Source organism: Parus major, chromosome 3 (genome assembly GCF_001522545.3).
Source record: "Parus major isolate Abel chromosome 3, Parus_major1.1, whole genome shotgun sequence".
NCBI lineage: Eukaryota > Metazoa > Chordata > Aves > Passeriformes > Paridae > Parus > Parus major.
Genome location: NC_031770.1, coordinates 37,388,681 through 37,403,838, shown reverse-complemented (window position 1 = coordinate 37,403,838; position 15,158 = coordinate 37,388,681). Strand labels below are relative to the sequence as shown.

Genomic DNA, 15,158 nt, shown 5'->3' with positions numbered 1-15,158 from the left:
AGCAACAATATACTAAAACAGAAAAACCAAACAACAACAAAAGAAAACCCTACACCAAAACAAACTCAGCAATTTCTTTTTCCTAGTATGTACTACTGCTCTGCACACACAAGTGAAGGGTGCTTATAATGGTTACTTGGGAAAGCCAGCACAGGAACATTTGCAAACTGAAATGACCTAGATGAAAAGAAGCAATTAAAGCAAGTAAAAGGAGAATATTATTTTTGTAAAAAATTAAGAACTTTGTCTTCTGACACATTCTTGGCTGAAAGTATTCATACGAATACAAGCACTTGTGTAATTGCAAGATTAAGATCCAAGCGTATAAAAAAGAAATTAGAAAGCTGATTAGAATTTTTTCAAGAAGGAGAAGTGTCAGTCGCTATGAAATTTCTCATTAGTTGGGGAGTGTTGGAAACCCATCTTTGGCAATATCCAAGCTCATGTTACTGAATTTAAGGCAATTGTATACTTTTTCTATTATATTGTGCTTTTTTGCCCTGTGGGCATTCAATTTTGTCAGGAGTTTCTTGGTTTTTACATATACTTCACCATCCTCTGGACCTAAGATAATGAGGTGAGGCACTGGAGTGGTCAAGCATCATGGTATCGTGCCACAGGTATTCAAAGAACAGCTTCTCTTGACTTCAGTTGCAGATGTTTTCCTCATGATTGACCCATACTGGCACTGAATTAACAGCTTAAATAAAATTTTACATGAATTCACAACACGCTCCACTTCACCCTCCTCATTCCCTGTCCCACTTGCGTTTGACATGTTATGTGTCAGACTTCACACAGTTCACTTAATTTGAAAGACTTCGGGTCGTATGTTCATTAATTGTGGTTTTCTCTCTGGAACTCGTACTGTAATTAGAAATCTACTTAATGTGATGGTAACTATTAAAGTCAAGCCATCTGATCACGTCGGCCTTGTTATAAAATTGTACAATCCTAAACTATGCATGCAGAACACTCAAAATTCCTGTTAAAGTAATTTAATTAAAGTTTAATTTGTGCTTATAGCAGGTGCTAGTGCCTGAAAGCTAAAAGCACAGTTTATATTTAAAATATTTAAAAGTTCAAAGTGTTTCATTTTATCACTAGAAAGAAACCAAGATTGCATTATATGGAACCCGATAATGGTTTTTACATAATTTAGGAAATGCAAAAATAAAGTAGACAAAGTAATTTTTAGATGCTTACATTTGGAGCAATATTGAACAGACTGTTCTCTTTTGTGTTTGAGCATGGTGTGGAGAAAAACATTTCTTAATGATTGAAAGTCAGGTGTTTTGGGACCTTTTCTTGGCTGGGATACTGACTTCTGTTTTGTAGTTTATCTAATTCCTCTGTGCTTCTGCATCAGTAAAACAGGCAAACCTACATTTAATTAGTGAGTGCAAAATAGTTTGGCATAATTTGTGATCTCAAAAGAGAACTGTGTTGGAAAGTCTACTGAAGATATATTCAATATTTTTGGAAATCTGGCCTTTTCAATTATATACTTAGGTGATGTATGTCTTTGAACATCAGACTTGACTTTTGAATTCAAAAATATTTTAAAATCTCTACTTAAATTTCTATTTAATATGTGTTTCATACACCAAAGTAACATGAGATGCTAGATATATAAATAAGTCTTGGCAGTAAAACCTGCACATTTTGAGGAGCAGCATTTGAATGTGTAACTATATCTTAATGAATGCATGTTAAACTCTTTCATCCCACAGTAAAAAATTCTTTCATATAAAACCTGTTCCTTACAAGCAGTAGGGAATATGTGAAATTTTTTTTGTGAATAAAACTTCTCATTGCACTGAATAGTTATGTTTTAAGGCCAAATATATTAAGTACCAAACCACTATTCTTTCATGTAAAAAAACTTAGTGTGGAGTGTACATGGAATGAAAAGCTGTTAAAAAATATACTTCCCACAGTAGTAGATGATGATATAGACCTAAGGAACTAGGTGTCCTGTTGTGTTGATATGATAATTTCTTCACTGTTACACCCACTTTGCAACACCTTTGGCAATTTATTTGTTGTGTTTTATTGTATTTGATTTCCCTGATCCTTATTGGTTGATAATGTGTTTATCTTGGAGATCTGCTTTAGTATTTCTTCTTACAGTTCCTGAGCCTGAGGGATTTTAATTCATTGGCATTAACCTGATTTGATTTTGCATTAAAAAATTATACTTTTTGAACTTAGTGTTTCTTTTAGTTCTGAGATGTCATAGAGCACTTCCAGTGGCCTGCATTTCCATTTCAGTGTATGTTTTCAGTGTAATCCTGCAATTTTTCTTAGAGTCCCTATTTGGTTTTTAAATAGAAGACTTTCAGGATCAAACCTGAGAGCTTCTTTGGAACAGATTCCTTTTTAAAGCACCTAAAGCAAAGAAAATTACTTTATTTTTATCTTGATTTGGACAAAATAAGTGTAGATAAAAATTAAGAGTGTAAAGACTGTTAGCAATACCAGAAAATGCTTTGAAAATTCAATTTATAAGCATAGTCTTTAAATTTTCTGTTCAGCATTTTCCCAGTAAACAGAATGGACATCGCTCCTCATCCTCTCACTGGGCACCACCAAGAACAGTCTGACACCGTTCTCTTGATATCCACATTTGAGATATGTGTACGTATTGATGAAGTCCCTTCTCAGTCTTCTATTTTGTAGACCAAGCAGTCTCAGATCCAGCAGTCTCTCCTCATAAGAGAACATGTTGCATGAGATGTCACTAACCTTTGAAAAATTGAAAAGAATAACTTTCTTTCTTCTGTTGATTGTCTTACAGAAGATTTAAAATAACTAAATTGAAGTAGTATTTGATATAATATGCCACGTTTCTTACTATTTTTGATATTCAGGAATCTTGTAGCACCTTTTTAAATGGAAGCAGCATTTGTTGTTGACGGTATTTTAAACATGTCCTTTTAATATTTTTAGCAGTTTGAGTAACAGTGAACTCCCTTAAAAGTGATACTTTGCATCATTATGACAGACATCTTAATGAGAATAGACTGGCTTTTGCCATATGGACTTTCTCAATGCAAAGTAATTTGAACAGACTTTCTTGGAAAGTTGGATAGGGTAATGTCTACTTGATGTGATCTGCTATGTAGTACTGTTCCTTTATGCTATTTAAAAGCTGCCTTTATTCTTTAAAGAGAAAGTTGTTATATTTCAGAATGAATTATCAAGGGGTTTCCATTCTGATTAAAAGAGTGCAATTCTTACACCTCAGAAAAAAATCCCACAATTACAAAACTAGGGGTAAAAGACAATAAAGAGCTGGAGGAGTCAGATGAAGATATAAAGCAGATAACATACTGCATATTAATTGTGTTATATTGATTCCATGGTTTCCACAGTTTTGGGAGAATAAAGTAAAACTGAAGAAAACACCAAGGAAATAAAAATAAAATAAGTATAAAAAAATAATAAATAAAAATTTATGCAAGCTTTTTCAAAAAATATACATGTGGGACCAAAGTAGCTAAATTAAAATAGTCTAGTAGAGAGTTGAGCACATAAAAGTCTCAAAAGTTAATTATGCTTTTTCAAGAGTCAAGCAGTAGCCTGAAGCTAAGAAATAAAAGTTTAGGTGAGTTATTAAGAGTAGATGCTTAATAGCTGAGGAGTAAAATGGCTTACTGAAAGGCATGGTTCTACTCCATAACTGTAGGTACTTAAGAACAAGTTAGGAGGAGATAGTGTTTGACATGTATTGCTGATCCATGACCTGATCCAGTGCTTATTGCAGCCATCATCTTCTCAGAAGCTGGATTAAATGTGCAGTGCATCAAAGCACTTGAAGTACTTTTTTTCACTATGATTAAATAATGCAGATATGGGATTCTTAAGATTTTTTTTATTTAATTTTCTGTAATTCAGATGTAAAATAGAAATCCAGGCAAACATTGTGAAACAGTTCAACATAGGCCTAAGTCCCATGCAAGTCAAATGCATCCCAATTAAATACTATAAATGCTTGTCTAAATTGGATCTCAATTTTTTCTGCTCTAAAATTTCATCTCTCTATCTGCTATCAGCTCATTCTGTAATATGTTAGATGTTTAGAAACATTTGGCATCCAGCACATCTTCAGGTATTTGTATTTAACAGGGATTCCTTTTTTTAATTTTAAAAGGTATTCCTTTTAATGATAGTCAGAAACTATAACTTGTATGATAAGACATTTGTAGATGGATATGTAAAGTCGTGGTGAAGTTTGAGTCACATCAAAATCACCTTACTACATTAATTGCTGATGTACCATTATCAACTCATTTAATTTTGCTTTCTGCCTCATATAATGAAATCAGTGGCCTCCCAACCCCCTGCAGAGCAACAGGTGTTGTCATTTGGAGATGTGATGGCTTAGGATCGAACAGAAAAGTCAGCTTAGAAATGAGGTGAGTCATCTGCTGAGCATCATTCACTCACAGCCTCATGTTCCTATTATGACTTCAGTTCTGCAAGTTCCTCATCTGCCGTGGCTGTTTCCTGTACACACCATACAAGGAATAACTTGGGCCAAATGAATTAATATTTTAATGAATGGCACTCAAATGTGCCATTCCTATAAAAAGTTTTTGGATCAGAATCACCAATGGAAAAGTCCCTAGACTAATAATTCCCCCCTGCCTCCCACTAAAATGTTACACAGCAGGCAGTGCTTTGATGGGTGGAGCTACATAAAAATTGTCTGGGGCCTGAGCCAAGGGATATTATTTACCATATGTCAACTGAAGTTGCAATGTAGACCATAACCCACTTCCAAAGACACTGCAGTTAACCTGCCCAATTTACACCGAAATACATTTGCATTCTCAAGTCATAATTATGTGATAATTTAAGAAGCTTTTGATCTAGTGTTGTGTGGTTGATAGTTGTGTATACTTTCTTGAAGAGGCTTTCTAGGAATGAGTGGGAATGAGGACAGGGAAAGGGTAAGGAGCTGTGGCAATGTTAGTTGATAGTTGAAGTTCAGATGCAACCGCAGCCCACATCATAGAACTTGCTCTCAGATTACTTAGTTAAGGTCTCCTCTTTCCTAGTTCTTTTATGTAGTTTGGATTGTGGGGAGTTTGTTTGGTTTGGTTTTTTTTCTCTGTGATATAACAAATCTATGGCAACTGTCTTGAGATTCAGAAGGAAGATACTGCTTAATTCTACCATGCTTATGGTGTCTATTGTCATATATATTGTCCTGGTAGTTTTCATAGACTACTTGTACAAATAGGCCTCTACGCGGTGAATGCATAAATATCCAACTTTTGTTTGATTTTCGTCCTCAGAAAGTAATGATTTAAGGTCTTCTGATCTATATTTCTGTGAGGTTTCCCTAAATTTTGGGAATTATATGTTTCGGTATTTCTACTCCTCTTTTGTAATTAGTTTGAAAATCAATGAACTCAAAAGTTACTAAAGAAAAGGAAGGGCAAAAATTGTTTTAGTCAGTTTACCTCAGAAAACAAACAGAATCCACATTTTTACATATACTTGAATTATTCTTTGATATTCTCAGGGACTTATTTGTCTTCACAATTTGGATTTTCTAGTTAATATTGCAAAGGAAAAGTATCCATGGTAGTATTGAGCAATACTGGTTTTGTTATTTTTTAACATGTGTACAATCTGCAAGAAAAAAATTTATTTATTTATTTATTATTATTTTTATTATAAGTGATAGTTGATATATGAACTCTGTATCTCCAGACATGCTCTGTTCTTGAACATTGTACAAAATATCTAAATCAGTTAATCATAGAGCAGTAGTAAAACATCTTTGTGCCATCTCCTCTGATAAAAGGTTTGCAATTAGTGTAAAAACTCTGTGTGAATTGCTGAAGTTCAGAAAAAGTTCAAGAAGTTAGATAGATTTCTCTGTATACAATAATCAGCAACTCTGTCCTATTGGACTTATGGAGGCTTCTCTCATACAACTGAGGTAGGCTTTTCTTTCTTTCATATTTACTTTTCAACCACTTGTGGATGCAACTGGAAAACAGAATTTCATGTGCAGGAAACAAACACTTTCTTTTAGCAAGTTAAAGAAAAAGGCAAATCTAGAAGAACATTGCCCACACAAATGAGAACAATCTGGTCATGTAAAGCTTCAGAATGAAGAGATGGTCAATGTGAAGAATAGAGCAAGGTGAAAACCATTCATCTTAAGGTCTGTGAACAGAGCTGCTCCCTACTCAATCAGGCAGCGAAGTAGAAAACTATAATGCTTTGAGGTTCTTTTGGTTTCCTTTCCTAATTTAAGAAGATTATTTACATAATGTATATATGTTTTAGCCTAAAAAGTAGATTTTTTTTCACAGTGTTCATAGATCCAGACACATGCAGTGAAGGATAATGCTGAAGAATGGCTTCCCTTTAGAGAGGGAGACAATAAATAGCGTTATTTTGAGTGACAAGGCATTACTGAACCACCATACCAATCTTTGAAATAATTGTTGAAGCTGGCAAGGAAGTTTGTGTTCTGTGAAGTCCAGACTTTCATCTTAGACATTTGTGACTGCAAATGATGTAGAGGATATAAAGTAAAAGAAAACACACACACACACAAAGAAGTAGAAAACAGAACATATCAAACTTCAATTATACAGTGAAAAAAAGAAGTATATTCAGAGTTCCATGATCACTGAGCTGTGTTTATTTATGGCATGGTTGATGGGTTTGAGTGGAAGATTGGATGAAAAAGCTACTGGCTTTGTTAAGACTGATGAATTAGTTCAATTACTGAGATGGAATTCAAAAAAAGCATGCCTTTTTACTGCATCTAGGTTGGTAAATGGGAGAGTGAAATAATTGAACCAAAAGTAGTTTCAAATACTAATTGTCATGTGAAAAAGACACCAAGTAAGGTATACAGTAAGGTATATATCCTTCATACTTCATACTTCTCCCTTCAGACTTTCAGAGAATGCAGAAAGTCAAATTCTGCTTTCCTAGTACAAGGACTTCATGCTGCTGAAACATTATCTTACTTGATATGAAGTCATGGAAATCCATTGATTTTAGTAGAAGTTCTCTTCTTGTGCTTAACTACCTACTATATTTGTACTGCCCTCAATGGTTCTTGCTATGATAATACCCAAACACACCTTTATGTAAAAGACTAGAGGAGCTGTTACCATTGACAGATTACTTTCATATGTTCAAGAAGCTATTTTTGTTTCTTAGAAATTATTTTTTCAGAGAAAGTAAGTATCATATTTTATTCTGAATGATAGGAAGACGACTAATTTTGGCACTAAAGGAAGAGAGTTGGATATCATTAGCTAGAATAACGCACATAGCATGCACTCATTATACCTGAGTCATTTTTCCAGTGAATCCCCAGAGATTTGGCTTTGTAGTAATATTACTTCAGAATAACTTGAATCCATTCAACTTGTATTACCTGTCAATTGCTCATATTTTTAAAAAGTGCCCTAGTTTGTTTTGTGCCCTAGTATGTAATCTTTGGAATGACATGCCTTCTATAGTGTAGTTTTGTGTCCTTAAGATTTTCTGGGAGTCCTCCAAACAACTTGCTTAGTACTATGACTGACAGGTCTGTGAATCTATGTATATTGAGGACAGCTTGACCAGATGTCACTTCATTCAAATTCTGGCAGTCATGCAAGTATTCATTTTTCAGTCCTAGTAAGTTCATGTTTCTCTAACAACTGGACCTTTAGTGAAATCCTTTTTGGATCACTGCACAGCTTGAAAAGTAGACTATCCTTTTGGTAAACAGCTGGTAAAATAGAAGGTACATTTTTGCCTCAAGAAAGGTCTCTAGAATGTAAACATCCAAATTACAAGGTAGTATACAGGGAAGAGCAGCTGTTCCTGGAGCTGGAATAAATCATAGCTTAGAGTGAAGGGATGTAATTATAAAGGATGTTGATTTATTTGTTCATCTGCTAAGGAATTAGCCTGGTTACATGTTTCTGTAGATCTTCCAGGTGACACAGTTAAATATCCACTAGTAAAGAATTATATTACTGTGGTGCTTTAATCCCAGCTGGTAGCTATCCCCACACAGTTGCTCATTCACTGTCCTTCCATGGTGCGATGGGGGAAAGAATCAGAACAGTGTAAGTAAGAGAAGTTGTGTGTTGAGCTAAAGACATGTATGCAAGCAAAGCAAAACAAGGACTTAATTCCATGCTTCCCATGGGCAGCCACGTGTTTAGCCACCTCCTGGATAGCAGGGCCCCTGCTAATAACATAACAGTGACTTGGGAAGACAAACAACAACACTTCAAACATCTCCCCCTCGGTATTTTAGTTATTACTACTTGACAATGACATTAATTGTTTCAGTTAGAGAAATTTGCCTACTGTCCATAGCAATACACTTAATTTCAGCTATTGATATGGTTTTCATTACAGCACTTGAAGAGTAGCTTATGGACTGAAATGAGTTAGTGAGCAACTTAGTGCTGTAAAAGTATGATAACAGATGTCTAGATACTTGAATTACTGTATTAAGTACAATTTGAGTTCTTGCATTAAAAGCCAAAGCTGTTCCTCAAACAATTTCTTTTTGTGTTTGTTAACATGGAAGACTGAACTGTTCACCATAATGTACAAGGTTTCATAAAACTGTCATATAAATCGTAGTTCCACATAAAGTAAATTTCAGGAAAGTAGGGATGCAACATTAATAATGATTAATTTGACTGATATTTGCACTATGATGTAGTCTTATAATTAATATAATTAATTAATAAGCTAATATAGTAGCTTATCTAGCCTGTAAATTTGATGCCTAAGTAGATACAGCAAAAAAATGCATGCAACCTTAATTGCAGCATTTCCTGTGTGAATGCTTACCTGTGTATCCTTAATGTTTCGGGCATGCCTCATCTATAGGTTCAGGAAGGACTCTGCTAGTCTACTTATCCACTGGGATATATGTGTCAGCAGTATGCCTGACCATACTTTCCAAGTGATTAGGTAGAGGCAGAACCAAGGTAGTCAGACAAGTAACATAGAAAATATAGATTTTTTTCAGTCTGTGAACAAAGTACAGACAGATTCCATGGTTGTGTTTAGAGCCAGTTAGGGCTTCCCCTGTGATAAGAATAAAAAACATCAATGGACAGGTACTCCTGGCTCAGAGGAGCTGGAGCTGTGGACATTATCAGATGCTTCAGACTGTTGTCCATTCCCAATTGTCTCAGAAAGCAGATGGCCATCCTCAACTTCTGCACTTGCATATTCTGCTATTGGCCTAAAGTGTGAGACATCTTTCTTAAGCATAAGTGTTTTAGAAATTGCTCTGCCTGACTCAACTTAATTACTGGATCAGCTTAAGTTTTATTTCTGACAAATATATCTTGATTTTTTCTTGACAAAGGGAAATGAAATGAAATGACTTAGCGATAATGATAAGGCATGAGGGAAGAGTCATCACTCTGGGTCCTGAGATACATTAGAAAGACTAAATGGCAACGAGGAGGACTATTTAAAATGCATACACTGTTATACCAGAATAGGACAATTAGCGATCATCAGGTTTGATCTGTTGAGCACAGGTCAAAGACTGTTGCTTAGTAGTTTCTGGTTTATGACCAAAACTTCTGCCTGAACTATAGAATTTATTCAAGGAATATGTCACCCTTAAAGAGCTTCAAGAAGTATCCCTTCTATACCTGGGTAAATTATTTCAGTAGCTAATTGTCCCCAGCAGAAAAATACATATAGTTATATTCTAGTCTCCATTTATTGGCAGTTGCATCAATTTTAACCTCTTTGTGGTTAAAAAAACCCAAAACACCACAGATTGCAGTTTTGTTGTCTAATTAAAATGGAGTTTATTTCTAATTTTTAGTCATTCACACAGCTCACTGTGTCCATCTTTTTTCAGTATATTTTTGAAAGGAATGATAGTAGAAAAAATGACAGCATTCCATCACTGATCTTTCTTGTTTCATGTACTACATTTGTAAGGTGCAAATAGAGGGAGTTGTATTCACCTGCTTACACATTCAAGATGGAAATATAATTTCCGCACGTTGACAGGCTGGATAGAAACTGAACAGCTACTCAGATCTGCAGTTAACTGAATGATATTTTTCCTCCAGTTTCTTATGTTATACTAAATGGACCCCTAACAAAGAGTACTTTGGGGTATGATGATTCCTGAGCTAAAGCCATCAGTTAAACAGTTTTATATATTGTATAAAATGGTAGTTTTCTTTTCAATACTTTGTATTCATAAGATAGATTTATGGACTATAAATACATTTTCATAATAGTGTGTTAAAAAATGGCAAATGGAGTACAAACTGACAGTGCTTAGCATTAGATTCTCCAGTGCTTATTTTCAAATTCTTCTAGCAATATTACTCATTTTAAATCTCTCTTCCGTTAAAGATGAAGAATTCCTCCTAATGATTCAAAAAACTTTAAGGCTCTCATACTATTATCTTTTTCTTTTGTCTTTTTACAGTTTCTGAATCTCAGTAAAACACTTGTTTCATTCTTTTTTTTTACATAAATCTTCAAATTCTAGCAAAAATATCTTTAAGACCCAATATATTGTGCATCTTTTTAATAGTCCTCATGCAGCAGGCTTCAAATAATAGGTCTAATTTTCCTTCTGCTTTGGTGCACATATCTTGAACTTCATGATTTCACATTTCTGCATGTCTCTGGATTTTAATGCATTCTGAAGTTTTGTAAAGTAGAGATCTAGTAGTTTCATGTATATACAATGTCATGTAATTATCCCTGATGAAATCCTGGAAGTTTCTTCATTATTTCTTACTACTGTATTTTATCTATTTCTAGATACTAATTTTTAATTTGGTCCCATAATATTTATGATGGTGAGGGCTGGAGGATTTTAGATGTGTGTCATTCAAAATAATGTCATTTTGCTATGAAATAATGATCAGATACTAATTTGCACCACTTGTGGAACATTAGCCTTAGCAACTTTTATCAGAATCAGTTTCTTTCGGTTTCATCTAAAGACTGATCCGACCACACCATACAAAGCTGATAAATTTGTTCTCCAGAACACTAAATTCTTGGAACTCACATTCCCCATGCATGTTCCCCACATCAGCTGTAGGAACCTGAAATAAAGATGTGCAGCTGAGAAGATGAATCCCACTATTAATAAAAATAATAGTAAGAAAAGGCAAAACACGTTTATCTGCCTTTTGTAATTTCCTCTTATGATAAGGGAGCTAACATAGATCAGTTTTAGGTGGCTTTAATCTACTACCATCCTTTTTCCTGCAGTATTAGGAAAGGTAAATTATCCATAAAATAATGAATAGTAGAGGAGAAACTTCAGTATGAAAAGTAATTTAGCCATTTTCTTTCCCCTTGAAATCAATTACAGATCAAAGGGGTAAATAGCACTATTTTAACAGGATTACATCTGAAATGTTATTGGTTATCTTCTTCTGTTTTCCCTTGGTATTTCTAGGCTTTTGTTGTAAAAACTGGCTTTCTGAAATTTACATCTCAGAAGCATCAAGGCATGGGTTGTATCAGTGTTGTTTTTATTTACACCTGATTTGTCCAAATCCATCCAGCTGATCTCCCTTTTAATACTCTATGTAGAAAGAAACCATATAAACAAAAACTGCACTGTAGGCCGAAGATGCACTTTTAAGTAATTGGATGTTGCATTAAAGTGTCCCTGGGTTTCTTTTTTAGTGATGCTTCTGCTTAGAATTGAGCCAATCTGTCTTCATATTTCCTCTTCTCTACCATTATAATTGATCTGGCAGTTTGCCACACTTAGACCCAGACAGTAATCACTTGGCATAGAGGATATTCTGCCTCCCTAATTTGACTGACAGAATAAATCCTGTTTTTAAACTGCTGTCATGTGGTTTTTATCAGTAAATAACACACATTTTACTATGGCATGGGTACATTGAGATAGACAGCTATGTCTTTTTAATGTGCCTACCCAGCAGCAGAGGAGGAGTCATGAATAGCAATCATATTTTCATCAGTTCTGCTGTAAGAGTGCAAACCTTGAAAGTGATTCTTAGGAAAAAAACCCTGAAGCTGGAAAACATCTGTTAAGTTTGCTTTTAGCGGAAGTTGTGTGTGTATTATACCATCTAAAAACCTGAGGAAAATGGGCTTTACAATCCATGTATTATTAGTAGTGGTAAAGTAAATACTGTGCTCTGTTTAAGTTGCACCTGCCCATTTGTAGTTTGCCTGGGAGAGGACTGACTATTTGGATGGCATGTCTACTGTTTTCAGTTATGTTCAAAGAAATAATTATTTTGGTAATGAACAATCTGCTGTCAATAAACAACGAAGTCTCCACTGCCAACAACATTATGTTGAGTCAATGCACAAAGATTTTCTAGAAGCTCACACTGGACCATGTCAGCATAGTTTGGGAATTAGTACTCCAAAAAACAAAAACAAAAACAAGGCAAAACTGTTGTTACAGGATTGCATGTGAAACCATCTTATCAGTGTCCATTTTGTTTAAAGCAAACATAAATAAGTAATTTCAGTATCAGAAATAAGTTCCAGAAAACAGTGCATCACTAAAATGCATACATTTTTTGCTGGATGTGAAAGATTTGGGCTTGCTCAGAGTAAGATAGGAAACAAATCCCATCATTCAAGGAATTTTTAAAAAAGCCTTCTGAACCTATTGGAGTCAGAGAGATCTACTGAATTTACTGGATTTTTGTCAATGTGCCTTAAAGCTAGTTTTCCATCAGAGCTGTATGCCACACTTAAATTTTAGCTTTAAATTTACATCATGCTTATCAGTGAAGACTGGACCCACCAGTTTTTTAAGAGAAGTTGCTTTATGTTGCAGACTTGCAGACTGATTGCGTTCTAACACTTGTCCCTTCACTACTCACTGGCCTGGTGGTACAGGGGTTCTGTTGGATGTGTCTGTTGTGGGGCATGACCCATCTCAGAGGTGTCCTAGACATCCAGGCAGATTGCCATGGGAATTTTGAATATCTGAGCACATAATATGATGTTCCTCCATTGAATAAAGAAAACCTGGACTATGTGAAAGGGTAGGGGGAGCGAAGTGAGACACATTCACAGTGATAGTATTGATAAGAAATTGGGATGGTGCATTTGCTACTCGATGGATTTTTCTAGGAAATGCAGTTCTTTGTATACTGAAACTGTATAACCTTGAAAATAGTACTGATTTTGAAAAATATTACCTTACCTTATCTTTTTCAGGTTTTGGGTCATTGCACAGGATAGATATGATGATATGTGTGGTCAGGCAAATGTAAGAGCTGGACAGCCATATTATCATAAAGAAAGGCATTGCTTCCACAGCAGCAGTGAGTACAGCTGAACTTCCCAATGTTTCCAACTCTTCCACAATTATTTTGTATGGTTGTTTTGTATCACAAAAAAGAAGTGAGAGAACTACCAATAAAAAATAACTCTTAATGTGTTTATTTCTTACATGAAGACGACAAGGTACTCTACTTTGAGTATTGGTGGTAAGCATCTTTACAGTGTGTTTTGTTGTATTGTCCGTAGTTGACAGCCATGGATAAAAGCTTGATCTTTATCAAAAAGAAAAGCTACTAGCTAATTACTCTCTCAATCTGCAATCATAAAGCTGATATTTTCAGATTTACTCAGAAATTTCTGTACAGTTTTGAATGAAAGTATTAGTGTCTACTTCTCAGGTTTTTAACTTTTTTCTGTTAAGGAAAAATAGCGAGTAAGAGAAATTGATTTGTTAATCAGTTCATCATGATAAAGTTTATCATCATTTATCAAATAATTTATATTTAATCTGAAAACCTATATTACTCTAGGGAAATAGCATTTCAAAAGTTGCAAGGTTGCTTTTCAGGCATTCAGCTCAGATGAGAGCTGAGAACATCCTGATGTGAGATTTTTCTTGAGTGTCTTCTGTGTAAATGATTGTATTTACTGTACTATAGAAAAAATTATTATATTACAGACTATTTTATATCCTTCTTTGCCTGGAAGAAACATAATTTATAGTAAAAATTACAAAAATATCTCAGAAGCTTTTTAACAAGAGCTATTCCTCTTGTATCACATCAGATATGTTTTCCTTTGTGAATTGTTATAGCAGGTGATATTTTCTTCTTTGGATTTGTGTCTGATGTCATACTGTAAAGGAAAGCAAACTACAAAAGGCATCTATGCATGTGTTAAAAAACCCCAAAATTACAAACAAGAAAACCAGCAAACAACAAACACCCCACTAAGAAAGAACCACAAACAAACAAAAAAAACTAAAAAGAAGAAAAAAAACAAAACCAAAAAAATCAAAGAAAGAAAGATAGAAATTAACCAAAACCTAGAATTATACAGGAAAAAAAGTGTACCTATTTCAAGGTGCTTTGCACAATCAAAATCATTTAATCAATCAAAATCAGGTTTCAATATAAAACATGAATTAAGGAAATGTACTTTATTTAGCAGTCTAACTCAAGTATTTTAGTTTCTTATACTGAGGAACAATTGACAGTGTAATTGAAAATTACAATTAAAAGTAATTGACAGTGGAGACAAAAATGTCCTTTGGTATAAAGAGTTATTTAGTATATGAAACCTAAAGCACATTGACTTAACCATTAAAATGCTGGTTTTATATATAGTATCACTGAATAAGCAGCATATTCTTATTGCCAGAATATCAGTACCAGAGAGTCTTCCAAAATATCCTTCATAATGTAGGGTAGAAGTATGTCAATACATTTGATGCATTCTTTTGACAAGAAAATGTTTCTTAGCTTGAAAGTTTGGGAATTGCTGTTGACCATATAGTCTACTTGTTTAAAGTGAGGCTAAGAAGAGTCTGTCTAGAGTAAAACATTTCCATCTCCCTCAAACCAAAAGAAAATGTCCTTTATCGGGAAGCTAATGTAATACTGAAAAACAAGTATATTATTTACATTCTAATTCTTAAAATACCTAATATGTCATATGAAAAGAATATGTATTTATTTTTATTTTATTTTTTTCCTAAAATCTGTTAAGTATATTAAAAAAAAAATCACGATTCCTCTGTCCTTACTAGATGCAAAATTTGTGCTTTTATAGAAACTTTACATTCCTGAAAATATACAGAAATATGCATTCAGCAACTTTTTATTTGAAATAACCTCCCCCTTGATTTTTCCTAT

At 34.2% G+C, this 15,158-nt stretch overlaps 1 long non-coding RNA gene across 1 annotated transcript; it reads left to right on the top strand.

Annotated features, from left to right (window-relative positions):
* Positions 1-2,537: 2,537 nt before the first annotated feature.
* Positions 2,538-14,948, top strand: LOC117244106. The gene is made up of 3 exons (XR_004496566.1): positions 2,538-2,640; positions 4,332-4,421; positions 13,219-14,948. It is a non-coding gene; the product is annotated as an uncharacterized LOC117244106 (long non-coding RNA).
* The last annotated feature ends 210 nt before the right edge of the window (positions 14,949-15,158 follow it).